Here is a 19,037-nt window from a genome sequence, read left to right as displayed (position 1 = left end):
AGCCATAAAAAAACGAAATCTTGCCGTTTGTGAAAACCTGGATGGACCTAGAGGGTATTTGGCTAAGTGAAATAAGTCAGAGTAAAACAAATACTACATGATTTCACTTATATGTGGAATCTAAAAACAAGGTACACAAACGAACCAAAAAACAGACTCTTAGATATAGAGAAAAAACTTGTTGTTGCCAGAGGGCAGGTGGGGGGGGGATGGGCAAAATAGATGAAGGAAGGTAAGAGACACAGATTTCTGTTTATAAAATTAAAAAAGTCACAGAGGAAAAAAAAAGTACAGCATAGAGTATATAGTAAAAAATATTGTAATAATGTATGGTAACTACACTTATTGTAGTGAGCATGAGTAATGTATTAAATTGTCAAATCAATATGTTGTACTCCTGAAACTAATACAACACTATATGTCAATTATACCTGAGTAATAACTTTTAAAGAAAATTGATCAGGAGATACGAGACATGCCCAAAACTGCCAATAGAAAACAAAAGATGTTTAGCCTCATTTGTATCCAATAAATACAAATTATAACAGTGAGATACCATTTCGCATTTTCAGATTGACAGAGACAGGATAATATCAAACATTTACAAAGAAAAGGATAACTCTTACATTTACGGTGTGTGTAAATTGGTACAACTTTTGAGAGCAATTTGGCGAAACCTAGTAAGCTGAAGATGTTCATATCCTTCACTCTAGTATTCTGCCATTATTATATATACTAGAAATAACCTTGCATAGTAAACCTGAGAAGATGTGCATAGATAGATAGATAGATAGATAGATAGATAGATAGATAGATAGATAGATACAGATTTTGTCATTGCTTGTGATACCAATTGGCTGGTATGGATGGGTACATCAAGAATTAACTTTTACTACATCAAGAATTAACTTTTAGAAGCCTTATTAATTGCCTGTATCACCAATTTTACAGTTTACTCCTTCTTGCAATGAGCATAGAAAGAAAGGATACTGAGATAATATGCCTTTATACTTGAAGTGATCCAAATATTTTAATGTACATGGAACCAATTCTGTACATACACACAAAAAAAATGCTGGCATAGGGATGCCTGGATGGCTCAGTGGGTTAAGCCTCTCCCTTCAGCTCAGCTCATGACTGGGATCAAGTCCCACATCAAGCTCCTTGCTCAGCAGGGAGCCTGCTTTTCCCTCTGCCTGCCATTCCCCTTTTTGTGCTCTCTCTCTGACAAATAAATGAATAAAATCTTTTTTAAAAAATGCTGGCATTGCAGATATTTACAAATACCCTTTTGGAGGTCCACATTTTTATCATGTACTGAAATTAAGAATAAATGCTCTCTGCTTCTGTTATGACTGCAAACTGCAGCCTCTGTGACATTGAAGCCTATTTAATCTTTACCCCATCACAGAATGTCAACCTGGTGGAGATAAAGTAAATATTCAGCAAATATTTAGCTAATTAAAACTGGCTTTAGGAGTGATGTCAATAAAATGGCTAAATAAGATGTCCCTTGTTCATATCCTCCTTCAACAATAATTTGGCATTCATCCACAGACAAATGTGCCTTGTGAGATCCAATGCCATATGCCAAAATACCCGGGAGAAGTCTTGCCTACACTGCATTGAGTAATAGGTTTATCAACTTCAGTCCTGGCTCTTCTTGGTTGCAATCGGGGGCATCTGGGGAATACTGCCTTAGACAACCACCCAAAAACTAGAGTGCCTTTGTGGAAGTCCAGGTTTCTAGTAGAGAAGTTCTAGAATACCACTGAAGCAAAAATATAAAAGTTTGGATGCACTAGGGAAGAGAAAAAGTTCGACATTACATCACCCCTCTCCCAAGGCAGCACAGCTTAGTGCCAAGAGAGACCTTCTTGGCCAATGATTACTCCTGAAAGAGAGAGTAAGAGCGTATGAGTGAATGCCCATCTCCTTGGATGTGTAGGAAACTGTCCAAGTGGCCCATTTCTCTCTTGTCCTATCCAAAGTACTGAGTCATGAGCTGCATAATTTTGGGATAGGAAGAAGCTGAAAGCAGCAAATAGGACCCTTACAGGGCATTAAAGGGACATGAATCTTATTAACTGTGTCACAGACTCCATCAAAAAGCCTACCCACAATCTCTAGGGACACTTCGCTAGCAAATTTTCCCAGTTGTCTCATAGGCACCACTAGCACTCTGCCCAACTCAAATACTCCAACCCTGTGGCTGATACCTTCAATGTATTCCCAATGACAATGAGCTTTGGAAGATGGCTAGTGGGCACATACAAAAAGATGGCCCTTAATCTCCAGGACAGGAAGACAGCACACACACTTGAACTTTAGCTCCACCCTTAGGAAAGTGAGAGAGAGATTGTCAGCACCCACCTGGGTGCATTGCAGAATTGATTTTTTTTTTAATGCCAGTTTTAAAATTCTACCACAAGAGGGAGCAAGAAACGTGGATCAGGTGTATCCAGGGAAGGTCTGAGATTGCTGCAGAGTAACTATGAGGGCTGACAGAAGACATTTCTCTCCAGTCAGTAAAGAATGGAGGAAGTGACTACTACTTCAAATGCAGAAGTAGCAACACAAGACTTCGAGAAACATGAAAAATCAAAGAAACATGACACCACCAAGGATCACAGCACTCTTTCAGTAAGCAATTGCAAAAACATGAATATCTGCAGTTTATCCCATAAAGATTCAAAATAACTGTTTCACGGAAGCTCCGTGAGCTACAAACAAAACAAAACAAAACAAAAAAAACCCAAGAAGACTATTCAGAAAAATCAGAAAAAATAACACATGAACAGAATGAGAAGTTTAATGAAGAGTTAGAAATAGTAGATAAATAAGAACCAAGCAAAAATTATGAAGCTGAAGAATACAAGTGAATGAAATGAAAAATACAATAGAGAGATCCACAGAAGAATGGATCAAGCAGAAGAAAGATCCTATGAATTAGAAGACAAGATCTTTGAAATTATTCAGTCAAAGGAGAACAAAGAAAAAATAATGAAAATGAATGAAGAAAGCCTACTTGATCTACAGCAAGAGCAACAATCTGCTGATTATTTGGGTCCCAGAAGCAAAAGAGAGGGGAGAGGGGGCAGAAAGCTTATTTAAAGGAATAATGACCTAGAACTTCCCAAATATGGGGAGAGATTTCGACATCCAAGTTCATGAAACTTAGATCACCAAACAAATTCAACTTAAAGAACTCTTGTCCAAGTCACATCATATTAAAACTATTTAAAAATCAAAGAAAAAATCTTAAAAACAGCAAGGGAAAAAAAGTTTGTAACTTACAATGGAACCCCCATTAGACTATAAGATTTCTCAGGAAATCTTATAGACCAGTACAGTGTTAATATGATATATTCAAAGTACTGAAAGGAAAAAAAATAAAAATAAAACTGTCGACCAAGAATACTCTCTGAAAAACTTGTCTTTCAGAAATGAAAGAGAGAAAAAGAGGATACCATACAAACAACACTGAGGAAGAGTTCATTACCACTAGATCTACCTTGGAAAAATTTCTGAAAGGATTTTTTTTGAGCTGAAAGGACAGTAATTATTAATATGAAAACATATGAAAATATACAACACATTGATAGAGGAAAGAACATAGTCAAATTCAGAATATTCTAATACCATAATATGGTAGTGTATTAGTCACTTAACTGTAGAATAAAGGTTAAAGGACAAAAGATTTAAAAATAACTGTAGCTAAAATTATTTGCTAATAATACAAAACATGAAAGAGATAAACATCAAAAACATAAAAGCGGGGACTGAAAGGTGAGTTTTTGTATGTGATCAAAGTTATCAGCTTTAAGTAGGCCATTTTTTATACATTGTGCTTTATGTAATTTCATAGCAACCACATAGCAAAAACCCACACTAAATATGCAAAAGATAAAGAGAAGAAAATTAAAGCATACCATTATGAAAAATCATTAATTATCAAGGGAGGACACCTAGAGAGAAAGAATGGAACAAAGGAACTACAAAATAGCCAGAATAATTAATAAAATGGCTAGTAAGTCCTTATCGATAAGCAATTACTCTAAATGGAAATAAATTAAATTATCCAATCAAAAGTCATTGAATGGCTGGATGGATTTAACAAAAATGAGACCCAAATAAACACTGCCTATAAGAAACTCACTTCAGATTTAAGAACACACATAGTCTCAAAATAAAGTGATGGAAAAAGATGTTCCAGCAAGTGGAAACCAAAAGAGAGCAGGGTTAACTAATGTCAGAAAAAAATAGGCTTTAAGAGAGAAATGGTAAACAAAGAAGGTTATTATATAACATTAAAAGTGTCAACTCATCAAGATGATATAACAATCATAAATATATATACACCCGACATTAACATACCTAAATATATTAAGCAAATACTAATAGATCGGAAGGGAGAAATTGACAACAATAGTAGTAGGAGACTTTAATTCCTTACTCCTAACAATGGATCATCCAGACAGTAAATAAGAAAACATTGGACTTGAACTATACTTTAGGCCAAGTGGACCTAACAGTTATGTACAGAACATTGTATCCAAGAACAGCAACATACACGTTCTTCTCGAGTGTCCAAGAAACATTCTCAGAGATAGATCACATGATGGGTTACAAAGCAAGTCTTAATAAATTTAATAAGATTGAAATCATACCATGTATCTTTTCTGAACACAGTGGTATGAGACCAGAAATCAGTAGCAAGAAGAAAACTGAAAAATTAACAAATATGAGGAAATTAAACAAAACAGCCCTGATGAACAACCAATGGGTCAAGAAGAGATCAAAGGGGAAGTCTTAAAAAATCGACTGAAACAAATGAAAATGGAAACACAATACCAAAACTTATATAATTCAGCAAAAGCAATTCTAACAGAGAAGCTTATAGCAATAAATGTCTACATTAAGGAAAAAGAAAAATCTCAAATAAGCGATCTAACTTTATACCTCAAGGAACAAGAAAAAGAAGATCAAACAAAGCCCAAATTTAGTAGAAGGAAGGAAATGACAAAGATCGCAGCAGAAATAAATGAGACCATAAAACAATAGAAAAATCAAGGAAATCAAAAGCTAGCTCTTTGAAAAGATAAAATTAACAAACACAAACTTTCTGTTGATTGACTAAGAAAAAAAGAGAAGACTAAAATAAATAAAGCAGAAATGAAAGAGGAGACATTATAACTGACACCACAGCTGAAAAAAGGGATTATAGGAGACTACTATGAATAATTATATGCCAACAAATTGGATAACCTAGAAGAAATGTGCAAAATTCTGGAAACACAGAACCTACCAAGACTGAATCATGGAGAACTAGAACAAACCAATATTGATATTGAATCAATAACCAAAAATGTCCGAAAAGAAAAAAGCCCTGGACCAAGTGGCTTCCCTGGTAAAGTCCTACCAAACATTTAAATAATTAACACTAATTCCTCAAACTCTTCCAAAAAATTGAAGAGAGGGGAAGACTCCCAAACTTATTTTACAAGATTAGTTTACCCTGATACCAAAGTTAGATAAAGACACTAAAAAACAAACAAATATAAGCCAATATCCCTGGTTATTTATACATGCAAAAAGTTTCATAAAAATATTAGCAAATTAAATTCAACAGTACTTTAAAAGGATCATATACCATGATCAAGTGGATTCATCCCTGGGATGCAAAGATGGTTCATTATATACAAATCAATAAGTGTAATAGAATCACATTAATAGAATAAAAGAAAAAGTCATGATCATTTCAGTAGATGCAGAAAAAGCATTTGACAAAATCCAACATCCTTTCATGGTAAAAACTCTCAACAAATTGGATATAGAAGAAACATACTTCAACATAGTAAAGGCCATATATAATAAGCCCACAGCCAACATCTTGCTCAATGGTAAAAAGTTGAAAGCTTTTCCTCCAACATCAAAACAAAAACAAGGGTGATCACTGTTACTACTATTCAACATGGTACTGAAAATCATGAGCACACTAATCAGGTAAGAAAAGGAAATAAAGGTCATCCAAACTGAAAAGAAGTAAAGTTGTCTCTAATGCAGATGATACTATATTATGTATAAAAAATCCTAAACTTCCCATAAAAAAATTGTTAGAACTAATGAACAAATTCAGTAGAATTGCAGGTACAAAATCAACACGCACAGATCAGTTGCATTTCTATACATTAACAACAAAATGTTTGAAAAAGAAATAAATAAATTGATCCCATTCACAATAGCATCTAAAACAATAAAATATTTAAAAATTTAGCCAAGGAGGGGAACGACCTGTAAACTAAAAACAAGAAGACTCTGATGAAAGAAAATGAAGACACAAATGAATAGGAAGATATCCCATGCTATGGTTTAGAAGAATAATTATTGTTAATATGTTCATACTACTCAAAGCCATCTGTAAGTTCAATGCAATTCCTATCAAAATTCCAGCAGCATTTTTCACAGAAATAGAAAAACCAATGCTAAAATTTTTATGGAACCACTAAGGGCTCCAGATAGCCAAAGCAATCCTAAGAATGATTAATGGAGCTGGTAGCATCACACTTTCTGATTTCAAATTGTATTATAAAGCTATAGCAATCCAAACAGTACAATACTGGCAAAAAATAGATACAAAGATCAATGGAACAGAATCAAGAGCCCAGAAATAGACCTTCACATGTACAAATACTAACATCTGACAAAAGGAACTAAGAATATTCAATGGAAAAAAGATTCTTTCTTCAATATATAGTGTTGAGAAAATTAGGTAATCACATACAGAAGTATGAAACTGGGCCCCTATCTTATACCATTCACAAAAATTAATTCAAAATGGATTAAAGACTTAAACATAAGACCTGAAGCTCCTAGAAGAAAACATAAGGAAATCTCTCTGACATTGTCTTGGCAATAATTTTTTGGATATGACACTAAAAGCACAGGTAACAAAAGCAAAAATAAACAAACAGACTACATCAAACTAAAAACCTTCTGCATAACAAAAGAAACAAGTAACAAAATGAAAAGGCATCCTAGTTAACAGAAGAAAATATTTGCAAATTATATATTTGATAAAGGGTTATATTCAAAATATATAAAGAATTCATATGATATTTACTGAATAGTTAAAAAAGCAAAAATATGATTAAGAAATGAGCAAAGAAACTGAAGAATTTTTCCAAAGAAGGCAAATGGCCAACAAGTACATGAAAAGATGTTCAATGTCACTAATCACCAGGGAAATGAATATCAAAACCACAATAAATATATAATCTCACACCTATCAGAATGGCTTTTATCAAAAAGAGAGAGTGAGAGAAAGAAAGATAACAAATACATGAAGAAAGGGAAATCTCTGTGCACTGTTTGTAGGAGTGTGTATCAGTACAGCCAGCATAAAAAATAGTGTGGATATTTCTTTTAAAAATTAAAGCAGAATTGCTGTATGATCTACTAATTTCACTTCTAGGGATATACCCAAAGGAAATGAAATCAGGATTACAAAGAGGTCTCTGCACTCCTGCATTCTTGTAGCATTATTTGTATACATCCATCCATACAACATACACTGGAATATTATTCAACCATGAGACAGAAGGAAATCCTCCCATTTTACAACATGGATAGACCTTGAGGGCATTATGCTAAGTGACAAAGATCACACAAAGAAAGACAAATACTGTATGATATCTTTTATAAGTGGAATCTTAAAAAGATGAACTAATGAAAACAGAGAGTAGAATGGTGATTGCCAGGGGCTAGAGGAAATAGGGAGACATCCATCAAATGGTCCAAACTTCCAGTTATACAAGTTCTGGGGATCTAATGTACAACTATAGATGTACTATAGTTGAAATACTGAATTATATACATGAAAGATTCTAAAAGAATAGGTCTTAAACATTCTTACCACAAAAACAGTAATTACGTGAGGTGTTAACGAACACTACTGTGGTACTCATTTTGCAGTGTATATCAGATCATCACAATACACACTTTAAACTTACATAATGTTTTATGTCAATTATACTTCAATAGACCTGGAATTTTTTAAAAACTGGCTTGTAATCAAGGAGGCAAAGACTGCTCTAAATATCCGGCTGCTAAAAAATAAAATCATTATCAATAAGCAAATATGCAAAGAGTATATCATTATGCAATAAACATTTACTTTGTGCACTCATGTTGTTGTCAATAAGTCATATTATTTTGAACACTATAAAGATTTTTTTCTCTAAAAAGTGTTTGTATATATTTTGATGCAGCAATCACTGTGTTTATTGAAGTAATCTTTAAGAACAGTAATTCTATTCTTTCAGAAAATTAAAACTAAATTTAGGAGGATTATGTGGCAAACTCCTGATTTAACTAGAGAAGATTCAGAGTCATTTACTTGCTCCATTTCTAGGAGTCTCACTTGGTGGTCCTCTCATTCTCAAGAGATGGTGTTAAAAAGCTTGATATTTTGGGGCACCTGGGAGGCTTAGTCAGTATTCAACTCTTGATTTCAGCTCAGTGTCATGACATCGAGCCCCAAGTTGGGCTCTAGACTCAGTGCAGAGGTGGCTTGAGATTCTCTCTCTCCTCTCCCTCTGTCCCTCCCCTGTGTGAGTGTATGCATACGCTCTCTCTAATAAATAAGTCTTTAAAAAAAACCTGACATTTCTTAACAAACTTGTCACCATGCAAATTGTTACCTAAGTTTTCCTTAAGTTTAAGGGCTACTTTTCTTCTATTTCAGCTTCTCTTTACTATCTCATGATTTTAGAAATTACATATACTTCCACCATACTATGAGCAGAGGTCATTTATATATATAATCAAGACAGAGAATTCTGTGCGGCACTGAATTATTTAATACCATAGAGTGTTCACATATAATTTCTTCTTGTATATTCAATACAGTAAGAAATATAAAATTATTTATAGAAAATAAATAGAAAAATATTTTATCATATTGTGGCTATGTGAATAATATACAATATTGTAATTAAGAAGTTATATTTCTTAAATCATTAATTTGTTGGGTTCTTTTTTTTTTTTAAGTTCAGGTTAATATTTAGTGCACTTACTTTCTCAGGGGATGTTTTGTTTTCTCTTTCATGCTCCACAGGCCTCCCTTAAAACCAAAGTTTACCAACAGATCACTAGAGTTGTTTATCAAGGCATCCCTTTGCTATTAGTATTTGTGAGTAGTGCCCTTTAATGTAAAGTGAACAGAATATATATTAACCAAGCTAAAGATTTCCATTGAGTGACTACATGTATTTGTACATATGTATATAATTCCAAATAAAATATATGAAATCTAAACGTGTGATCTTTTTATTTCCATGTTATATAACTTTCATCCTAATGTCAATTTGAAGTTACATATTTTTAAATATTACATAAAGATTCAGAGGCCAGTTTAAAATTACTTTTTTTCCCCTATTTTGTTCTTCTTTCCACAAAAAATCAATGGGAAAAAGGGGGAGTTAGCATTTATCACTAATGTTAAGTAGGCACAACAAGATAAATGAATAAAACCAAGTGTGAAGAAAATACCCAAATTAAATGTGACATATTGATTAGAATCTCTTTAGTTTAGTCATTAAGGTACATGTATGGCTACATTTTCGTAATTAGCTAACAAAAAATATTGGTCCCCCAAGAACTTGGAAAGAAGTAAGATTTTCATCAAGAATTAAACTTCAAGGGGCGCCTGGGTGGCACAGCGGTTAAACGTCTGCCTTCGGCTCAGGGCGTGATCCCGGTGTTGTGGGATCGAGCCCCACATCAGGCTCCTCCACTATGAGCCTGCTTCTTCCTCTCCCACTCCCCCTGCTTGTGTTCCCTCTCTCACTGGCTGTCTCTCTCTCTGTCAAATAAATAAATAAAATCTTTAAAAAAAAAAAAAAGAATTAAACTTCAAGAATAACACACAACAAATCTTCTCAAAGGGATATAATGATTCTCAGGCAAAGGATACATGACTTTATAATAATCTAACAGATACTTTTAGTATAGCAGAAGGAAGAATGTGTGAACACCAGATTGGTAAATCTTGAAGCAAAGAGAAAAACAGAAGCTGTGTCCATCTATGGTGGATAGTCTCCAATACAGTCTCCAATAACTCCGGTACCCTGGTATTCAAACCCTTATACGGTCCCTCCCATATTGTAGCAGCAGTGGTCAGAATGACTGATAGAAAATGGCAGAAATGATAATACGTCATCTCCAAGATTAATCGAAAAAAGACTGAGGCTTTTGTCTTGGTTTCTACCTCTCTCTCTCTATTTCCTGGGTCTGAGGAATTCATGTCATAAACAGCTCTACCAGGTGGTGAGGAACTGCAGCCTCTTTCAGCCATTTAAATGAACTTAGAAATAGATCCTCCAGCCCCATTCACGTCCTCGCAGAATGCAGCCCTGGCTGCAGCTTGACTCCTGAGACTGTAAGTCAGGACCACTTAGCAAAACCAATCCCATATTTCTTGATCCTCAGAAAGTGTACAAGATAATAAACGTTCATTGCTTTAAGCTGCCATGTTTTGGGGGTAATTTTGTGCAGCTATAGATAACTAATACAACATCTAAGCACAGCAGCAGAGAGCAAGAGATTTGGCACTAAATATGATTTCCAGAATCACTAATAAGTTTTTCCCTTAAATGAATATGAAAGCAAAGACTTCCACCCATAACCTCCAAGACATATCTGAGATGAATAACTTCATGTGACCTACCTGTATCCTGCAACCTGGCTTGTCATTTGGGCAATCCATCCATATAATTCCTCTTTCCCTGGTTTAATATCAGTAAGCAACCCTCTGACTGACTTGACTTTCCAAGAAGTTCTGACTACAAAGAGAAACTGCAAAGATTATGCTGGCATGAGTATTCGAATCACTAGGAAAGCTACTTTCCCTTCTAAATTAAATTAGCAACCTGATTTTTTTAAAGATTTTATTTATTTGTTTATCTATTTATTTATTTGAGAGAGAGCATGAGCAGGAAGGAGAGAGAGAAGCAGGCTAGCAGGGAGCCTGATGAGGGGTTCAATCCCAGGACCCTGGGATCATAACCTGAGCCGAAGGCAGACATTTAACTAACTGAGCCACCCAGGAGACCCAGCAATCTGATCTTAAACATTTGTATGGAGAGACTAGCCAATATGAATCTGCCACTGACAGAATGCTGTAAAACTCGGGATTCTGAGCCTAAAACAACCGAGAGTCAAACCATCAATGCACAAAAAATGGTGTATTCACAAATGTGGTATTTTCTTGTGGGGGACAGACCGTGATCCTTCTGCAGATGATACTCTCTTGAAAACATTTCTTTGCAACAATACTTCATGTCTTAATACCAACATAACAAAAGAAATTCTCTGTCTCTGAAATCAAGTGAGAATACACATGATTTCATACCATGGAAGTTCCATGAGGAAAGGGATTTTGTGTTGTTCACCCATGGTATAGCCTTGTGCCTGGTACATCAGGTCCTCAATTAATATTTGTTGAATGAACATACACTTAAATACTACTCAGACATTCTTCTATGTTTCACTACTCAGCTTCCTCTCTCATTCCTCAAGAAGCCATTGTATATCTTCCCTAGTTTCCTCATACGTCTAATAGTGCAACATCTCCTATTAGCAAATGACTTGTGTATCTCACCATTAAAATATGAATTTTCAAAGAGAAGATCTCTTAACTTCCTGCCACAAAATCTGTATCAACTTGTATCAACACTAAGACGTACTAACATGTCCTAGAGACCATTCCATATTCACACATACACAGGTATCTACTTTGGTTAAATTGATAGATTTTTGACTTGTTCCTAATTTTAGTGGGAAATCTTCCACTATGTCACCATTTAGCACAACACTGACTTGGCTTTGTAGATGCAATTATAAAGGAATTGTATCTCCAGCCGTCTGAAAATTATTATCAAAAAATAGATACTTCACAAATTATTTCACATTGTTTCTAGGTGTTAGAGTAACATTCTGGCCAATAAATTTCTAGGCCCAAAGTACATTTATCTTTTAAATTATGAAAGATACTGTCCTATTACTCTCAAGAAAGTTCCACCACCATACTATTTTATGGGAGTATCTATAGACACAACTACTAGATATAAAATTTCGGCCAGTCTTTTAAGGGAAAATGGGTTATTGCATGAACTTTTTATTTGTATGTTTTTCAATTAAATGTGAGATTGACAACTTTTTTTGTATGTGTATAATCCATTTGTATATTTTCCCAGTAAGACGCCTCTCTCTTTTAAGGTTTTAAGAAATATTGTTCTATTCATCTCTTATTTTTTGATTTGTGTAAATTTATTTTATAAAATTAAATTTTTTAATATTAAAATTCTTTGTTGTTTCTATGGGACACATGTATACTGTGTCCCTCATTTTTTGTTAGTTATATTAAATATTTGATCTATAAAATTATGTAGGGTAACATAAGTAAATTTATGAAAGTATAAAGTTATAAAGTACATAAAATGGACATCCAACTTCATAGTTACTTTGCATCTACATGTGAGGTCTGTAAAACAATTTGGGAAAAAATGACTACTGAGATTTCCAATTCATTCAGGCTACATAGTCCTTTACTTCTTTATTATCTTAGATTTATTCTCATGCTTGTTTGGATGGATGCTATTGTCAATGTATTATTTTTCTAAACTTCCACATCCCAGTTTGTTTTTTTTTTTGTTTTGTTTTGTTTTTTTAAAGATTTTATTTATTTATGTGACAGAGAGACAGCCAGCGAGAGAGGGAACACAGCAGGGTAGAGGGAGAGGAAGAAGCAGGCTCCCAGCCGAGGAGCCCGATGTGGGACTCGATCCCGGAACGCCAGGATCACGCCCTGAGCCAAAGGCAGACGCTTAACGACTGCGCTACCCAGGCGCCCCCCCAGTTTGTTTTTTAATTGATTTCATTTCTTGGTTAAATTCACTGCCTAACTCTAGTAGGGTTTATGTTTATATATTTTTTAAATTTTTTTCTATTCTTTACATCATGCTGTATGTGAATAAAAGCTTTACTTCTTCTATTCTAAGCTTTTCATCTTTCTTCTGGCTTCGCTGTAATGGCTATGATATGACATCTAAGACAATGATGAATAAACATGGTAAGTTTGATTGTCCTTGCCTTAATGTTAGGCTCTGAGGGAATTTTTTTTAATTTAAATTCAATTTAATTAACATATAGTGTATTATTAGTTTCAGAGGAAGAATGATTCATCAGTTGCATATAACACCCAGTGCTCATTACATCACGTGCCCTCAATGCCCATCACCCAGTTACCCCATCCTTTGACCCCCCCCTCCCCTCCAGCAACCCTTAGTTTGTTTCCTGTAGTTAAGAGTCTCTTATGGTTTCTCTCCCTCTCTGTTTTCATCTTATGTTATTTTTCCTTTCCTTCCTTTATATTCATCTGTTTTGTTTCTTAAATTCCACTTATGAGTGAGATCATATGATATTTGTCTCTCTCTGACTGACTTATTTCGCTTAGCATAATACCCTCTAGTTCCATCCACATCATTGTAAATGGCAAGATTACATTCTTTTTGATGGCTGAATAATATTTCATTGTATATATATATACACACCACATCTTCTTTATCCACTCATCTGTTAATAGACATCTGGGCTCTTTCTATAGTTTGGCTATTGTGGACATTGCTGCTATAAACATTGGGTTGCATGTGCCCCTTCAGATCACTATGTTTGTTTGTATCCTTTGGATAAATACCTAGTAGTGCAGTTGCTGGGTCATAGGGTAGCTCTATTTTCAACTCTTTGAGGAACCTCCATATTGTTTTCCAGAGTGGTTGACCAGTTTGCATTCCTACCAACAGTGTAAGAGGGTTCCCCTCTTCCAGGGGAAAATTTTTAATATTTATAACCAATTAGTATGCTATATACTATATTTTTTGTAGATATCTTTAAAGTAATTTGAAGCTGACTCTTAGCTTATAAATAACTTATTTTATCATAAAGAGGCGTTATATTTTACCAAATGCTATTTCTGCATCTATTGAAAAAATTACACGGTTTTCTCCCTTATTTTGTTACTGTGGGAAGTTATACTGGCTGATTTTAAAATGTTAAACCAACCTCAGATTTCCTGGATAACCCCAACTTATTCCTGAAGTCTCATCTTTTTATACAGCCTTTGATGAATTTGATAATGTTTTGCTTTGAATCATCACATCCTTGTTCATGAGAGTCACTGGTTTATAGACTTTTTAAAATTTCTGTCCAGGTTTTGTTATTATGACTATACACAAACCAAGGTAGGAAAAATTCCTTTTTATTCACCATTCTCTTTAACATTATCTATTTTACAAAAGTTTCATAAGTCCAACTGTAAATCATTTAGACCTATTTTTTTTATGCAGGGGAAGGTATATATATGTGAAGATTTTAATTATGGATCCAATATATTTGATACATATAAGACTATTCAGATTTTCTATTTCCTCTGTATTGGTTTTGGTGACTTTTGCTTTAAAGGAAATTGTCCCTTTAATTTATACTGTGAAATTCAGCAGCAAGTATCTGTTCATAATATCTTTTATTATCTTTTAAAATTCCTGCAGAAACTGTACTACTGTTTCTTTTTTCATTGGTATATTTTATTTTTTCCTTCTCTGAACAGAGGTTTGATACTTTTTTTTTTAGTTATTTCAACAATGCCCCTTTGTCTTGATTATCTCAATTGTACGTTTATTTCTATTTTATTACTTTTTCTTGTTTTATTACCTTATTTTGTCTATTTGGATTACATTTGTTTTTCTTCTAATTTCTTGAAATATGTATTAGAAATTGATTTTCAGCCTTTTTTTCCTAATAGATGCACCAAATATATCATCTATTTCTGCTTAAATGCAGAAAACCGCAAGAGAACATTACACCGCACAAACAGAAAAATACAAATAGTTCCCTAAATCATAACCTTTTAAAGCCAGTCAGAGGGCTGAAGTCAAAAGGCAACCAGATGAGCTGAATTTCAAAAGGTGTGTATTCCTGAGGAGGTAGAGATACGAACTGTTTTACCTTTTTCACAGCACTGGAGGAAGAAGCGGCCACCATAAGGGAGTAAAAAAGAAAAGTAACAATTTCACAAATCCCTAAAACCTGGAAGAGTGTGACACTTGAGAATTCATGGGAGACACAAAAACGGAGCCCTGCATCCAGTCAAATCACTTTTCCCTGGCTCTAAATGTTGTGCTCTTGGTGCAGAGCGGGAGACCTCATGATCCCTCTCTCCTGGCCAACACAAAACACCGCCCACTTCCTGGAACCCGCCCTCAAAAGCCTTCAGCTGTGCAGGGAAAAGCAAGAAACGCTCTCGCCACTACGGTTCAAGAAAAGATCTACTGAAATCTAATGGAGGGTTAGAAGCAAAAGCTATCTGCCCCGTTGGGATGGAAAGGCAAGACTTTCGCCCTTGTTTGGGGTAGAGGGAAATCACTGCTGAAAGGAAGCCGAGAAGTAAAAGCTGCCTGCACTTAAGTGGGAAATGAGAATGCCCATCTGTCCACACCCTGCACAGAGAAACAAACAGCAATCCCTCTCACCACCATTCCCGGGCAAAGCTCTTTGTTGCTGAGAGAGCAGTAAAGCAGAACCACCTGTCCCGGGAGGTAGGGCAGGAAACCTGATTGAGCACGGAATGGGTGGGAATGGTGCACTGCCCTGATACAAAGCACACGTGTGCTATCACCAAGGGAGGCCAGGGAGATCTCTCAAGCAGGCTTAGAGGGAAATTTAGAGAACAGTGTTTATATTAGAAAATAAGAAGGGTCATAAGTCAATGAATTCAGCTTCCTCCTAAAACACACACATGCACAACTACAGAAAGAAGGGCAAATTAAGCCCAACGTAAAAGGAAAGGAGAAATATTAAAGATACAAGCAGAAATCAATGAAATAGTAAACAAGTGAAAAACAGAGAAAACTCAATGAAATTCAAAGTTGGCTCTTTGAAGAGATCAATAAAATTGATAAATCTCTAGCCAGACTAACCAAGAAAAAAGGAGAGAGGACAAAATTACTATTTGCAGGAGTAAAAGCAGGGGAGGGTCGCTGCAAATCCTACAGACATTAAAGGATAATATGAGAATATTAGACACAGCTGTATGCAAATAAATTCTCTGAAAGACACAATCTGGCAAAGCTCACTCAAGAAATAGATAAATTGAATAACCCTATGTCAGTTCATGAAACTGAGCGTGGAGTGAAAAATCTTCCCACAGACAAAAGTCTATGCCCTCATGTCTGCTTTGTGAATTTATGGAAGGAATACTAATTCTACACAAAATTTTCCAGAAAATAGAAAAGGAGGGCACACTTCCCAACTCATTTTAAGATGCTCGCGTTACCCTGATGCCAAATTGAAAGACATTGTAAGAAAATAAAAGATCAATATCTCTTATGAACATAGATGCAAAAATCCTTAGTAAAACACTAACAAAACAAATTCAGCAATTATATAAAGGATTATACATTATGACCAAGTAGGCTTTATTCCAGGAATACAACAATATTTAAATGAAAATTTACAGGATTAAATATCTTCACTACAAAAGGAAAAGTCTCAAATCAATGACCTCACAATCTACCTTTAAAAACTAGGGGGAAAAAATGAGGAAATGAAATTCAAGTAAGTAGAAAGGATTAATTAGTAAGGCCACAAAACAAGGAAAGAAAACAAAAATCAACAGAGAAAATTCAGTAAAATTAAAAGCTGATTGAGAATATCAATAAAACTGATAAACTTCTAGCCAGATAACTGGAAAAAAGGGGAAAGAAACACAAATTACCAATATCATAGATGAGAGAATATCACTACAGATGCTACAGATACTTAAAATACAATGTGGAAATTATTTTAAAAAGTGTGCCAAACTTGACAGCTGATATGAAATGGTTAAATTCCCTGAAAAACACAGAGTACTAGTGCTCCCTAAAGAAGAAATAGATAACATGAATTGAACTGCATCCAGTAATTAATTTGAATTTGTAGTTTAAAAAAAATTCTTGCAAAGGAAACTGTAGGCCCACATGGTTTCACCGGTAAATTCTACCAAGTATTTAAAGAAGAAATACCAAAATTATACATACTCTCCCAGAAAGTTAAGGAAGATGGAATACTTTCCAATTTGTTGTATGAAGTCAGCATTAATGATAATCAAAATCAGAAAATCAAACTAATTTTAAAAAGGGCAAAAGACATGAATAGACACTTCACCAAAGATAATATATTGAAGGAAAAACATAACCGTATGAGAAGGTATTTGGCATTGTTAATCATTAGGGAAAGGTAAATTAAAACCACAATTAAATACTATTCCACAACCACTAGAATGGGTAGAATTAAAATCACTGACCAGGAAGACTGGGTGGCTCTGTCAGTCAAGCCTTGGACCTTTGGTTTCAGCTCAGGTCACGATCTCAAGGTCCTGAGATGGAGCCCCTCAGCGGCTCCGTGCTGGGTGTGTAGTGTGCTTAAGATTCTCTCTCTTCCGGGGGCGCCTGGGTAGCGCAGTCGTTAAGCGTCTGCCTTCGGCTCAGGGCGTGATCCTGGCGTCCAGCGATCTAGCCCCACATCAGGCTCCTCCACTGGGAGCCTGCTTCTTCCTCTCCCACTCCCCCTGCTTGTGTTCCCTCTCTCGCTGGCTGTCTCTCTGTCACATAAATAAATAAATAAATCTTAAAAAGAAAAAAAAAAGATTCTCTCTCTTCCGGCCCCTGGGCGGCTCAGTCAGTTAAGCCGCTGTGTTCGGCTCAGGTGGTGAGTCCAGGTTCTTGGGATCTAGCCTGGCAGCATTGGAATGGGGCTCCCTGCTAAGTGGGGAGCCTGCTTTTCCCTCTTCCTCTGCCCCTCTCCCTGCTTGTGCTTCCTTTCGCTTGCTCCCTCGCTCCCTCTCTCTCTCTCAAAAAAAAAAAAAAAAAGATCCTCTCTCTGCCCCTCTGCCTTGCTTCTCTCCCTGCCCTAGTGCACGTGAGCGCACACGCGTGCTCTTTCTCTCAACAACAACAACAAAAAAAATCAATCACCGACCATACCCAGTTTTGGTGTGGGTATTCAACACCTGGAACTCTCAGGTACTGCTGGTTGGAATGTGATACGATCACTTTGCAAATCAGTTTGGCAGTTTCTTAAAAAGTTAAACACACACCAACCATGTGACACAGCTATTCCACTTTTAGTTATTTCAGCAGAAATGAAAGCTTGTGTCTACTCAAAAATTTGCAAAGAAATAGTCATAACAGCCTTATTTGTAATAGCTAAAAAGTGGAAACAATCCAAATGTCCATCAACAATGAATAGATAAAAAAAATGTTGGTATATCAATACAATGGGATATGCTCAACAACAAAAAGAAATTGATTAATGATACAATAACATGGATAAATCTCAAAATAATTACGCTAAGTGAAAGAAGTGGGACAAAAGAGTACATATTGTATGGTTCCATTCATATAACATTCTAGGAAACAGATTTTTTCAGTGGTTTAGTTGATTTATTTAGTGATGAGGGGGGTAAGAAAGAGTGAGGCGAAAGGACAGTGGTGGGGCATGATGAAACTTTAGGGGGTGTTGCTGCATATGTTCATTATCTTTGTGCTGATGGTTTAACGAACGTATACGTATGTCAAAATTTATCAAATTGTACAATTTAAATATATGTACTTTATTACTTTAATTATTTTGATAAAACTATAAAAATTGGAATTGAGCTCTGTTTCAGGCTCCCTGCTCTAGGGGGAATCTGCTACTCCCTCTCCCATTGCCCCTCCCCCCTGCTCGTGCACACGCTCTCTCAAATGAATAAATAAAATCTTTAAAAAAAACCTGAATACTGATCCCTCTAAATTTAGAACCCAAACACAATCTTTTCACTACTACATTTTGCTATAATAAGGCATTTTAAGAAATGACTAGAGAGAAGACTTTTATTAGTTATAAGCAAATAAAATGATATCTTACCAAAAAAATACCAAAAAGCAGAAGTTCTAGTACAT

General features: G+C 35.2%; 1 long non-coding RNA gene across 4 annotated transcripts in view; it reads right to left on the bottom strand.

Annotated features, from left to right (window-relative positions):
* The window catches only part of LOC123802411 (uncharacterized), a 435,123-nt gene that overhangs the window by 383,129 nt on the left and 32,957 nt on the right, over positions 1-19,037 (bottom strand). The window contains exon 1 of one of the 4 annotated variants that reach the window (XR_015727894.1): positions 17,399-18,130. The exons of the other annotated variants lie outside the window; for them this stretch is intronic. This is a non-coding gene — a long non-coding RNA (uncharacterized LOC123802411). Of the gene's footprint in view, positions 1-17,398; positions 18,131-19,037 lie in introns of those variants that run through there. 4 annotated transcript variants of the gene reach the window in all.

Source organism: Ursus americanus, chromosome 20, assembly GCF_024610735.1.
Source record: "Ursus americanus isolate L20-20 chromosome 20, mUrsAme1.1.p, whole genome shotgun sequence".
NCBI classification, from domain to species: Eukaryota; Metazoa; Chordata; class Mammalia; order Carnivora; family Ursidae; genus Ursus; species Ursus americanus.
Note: the sequence above shows the minus strand (reverse complement) of the source record. Positions and strands in the feature narration are given on the sequence as shown.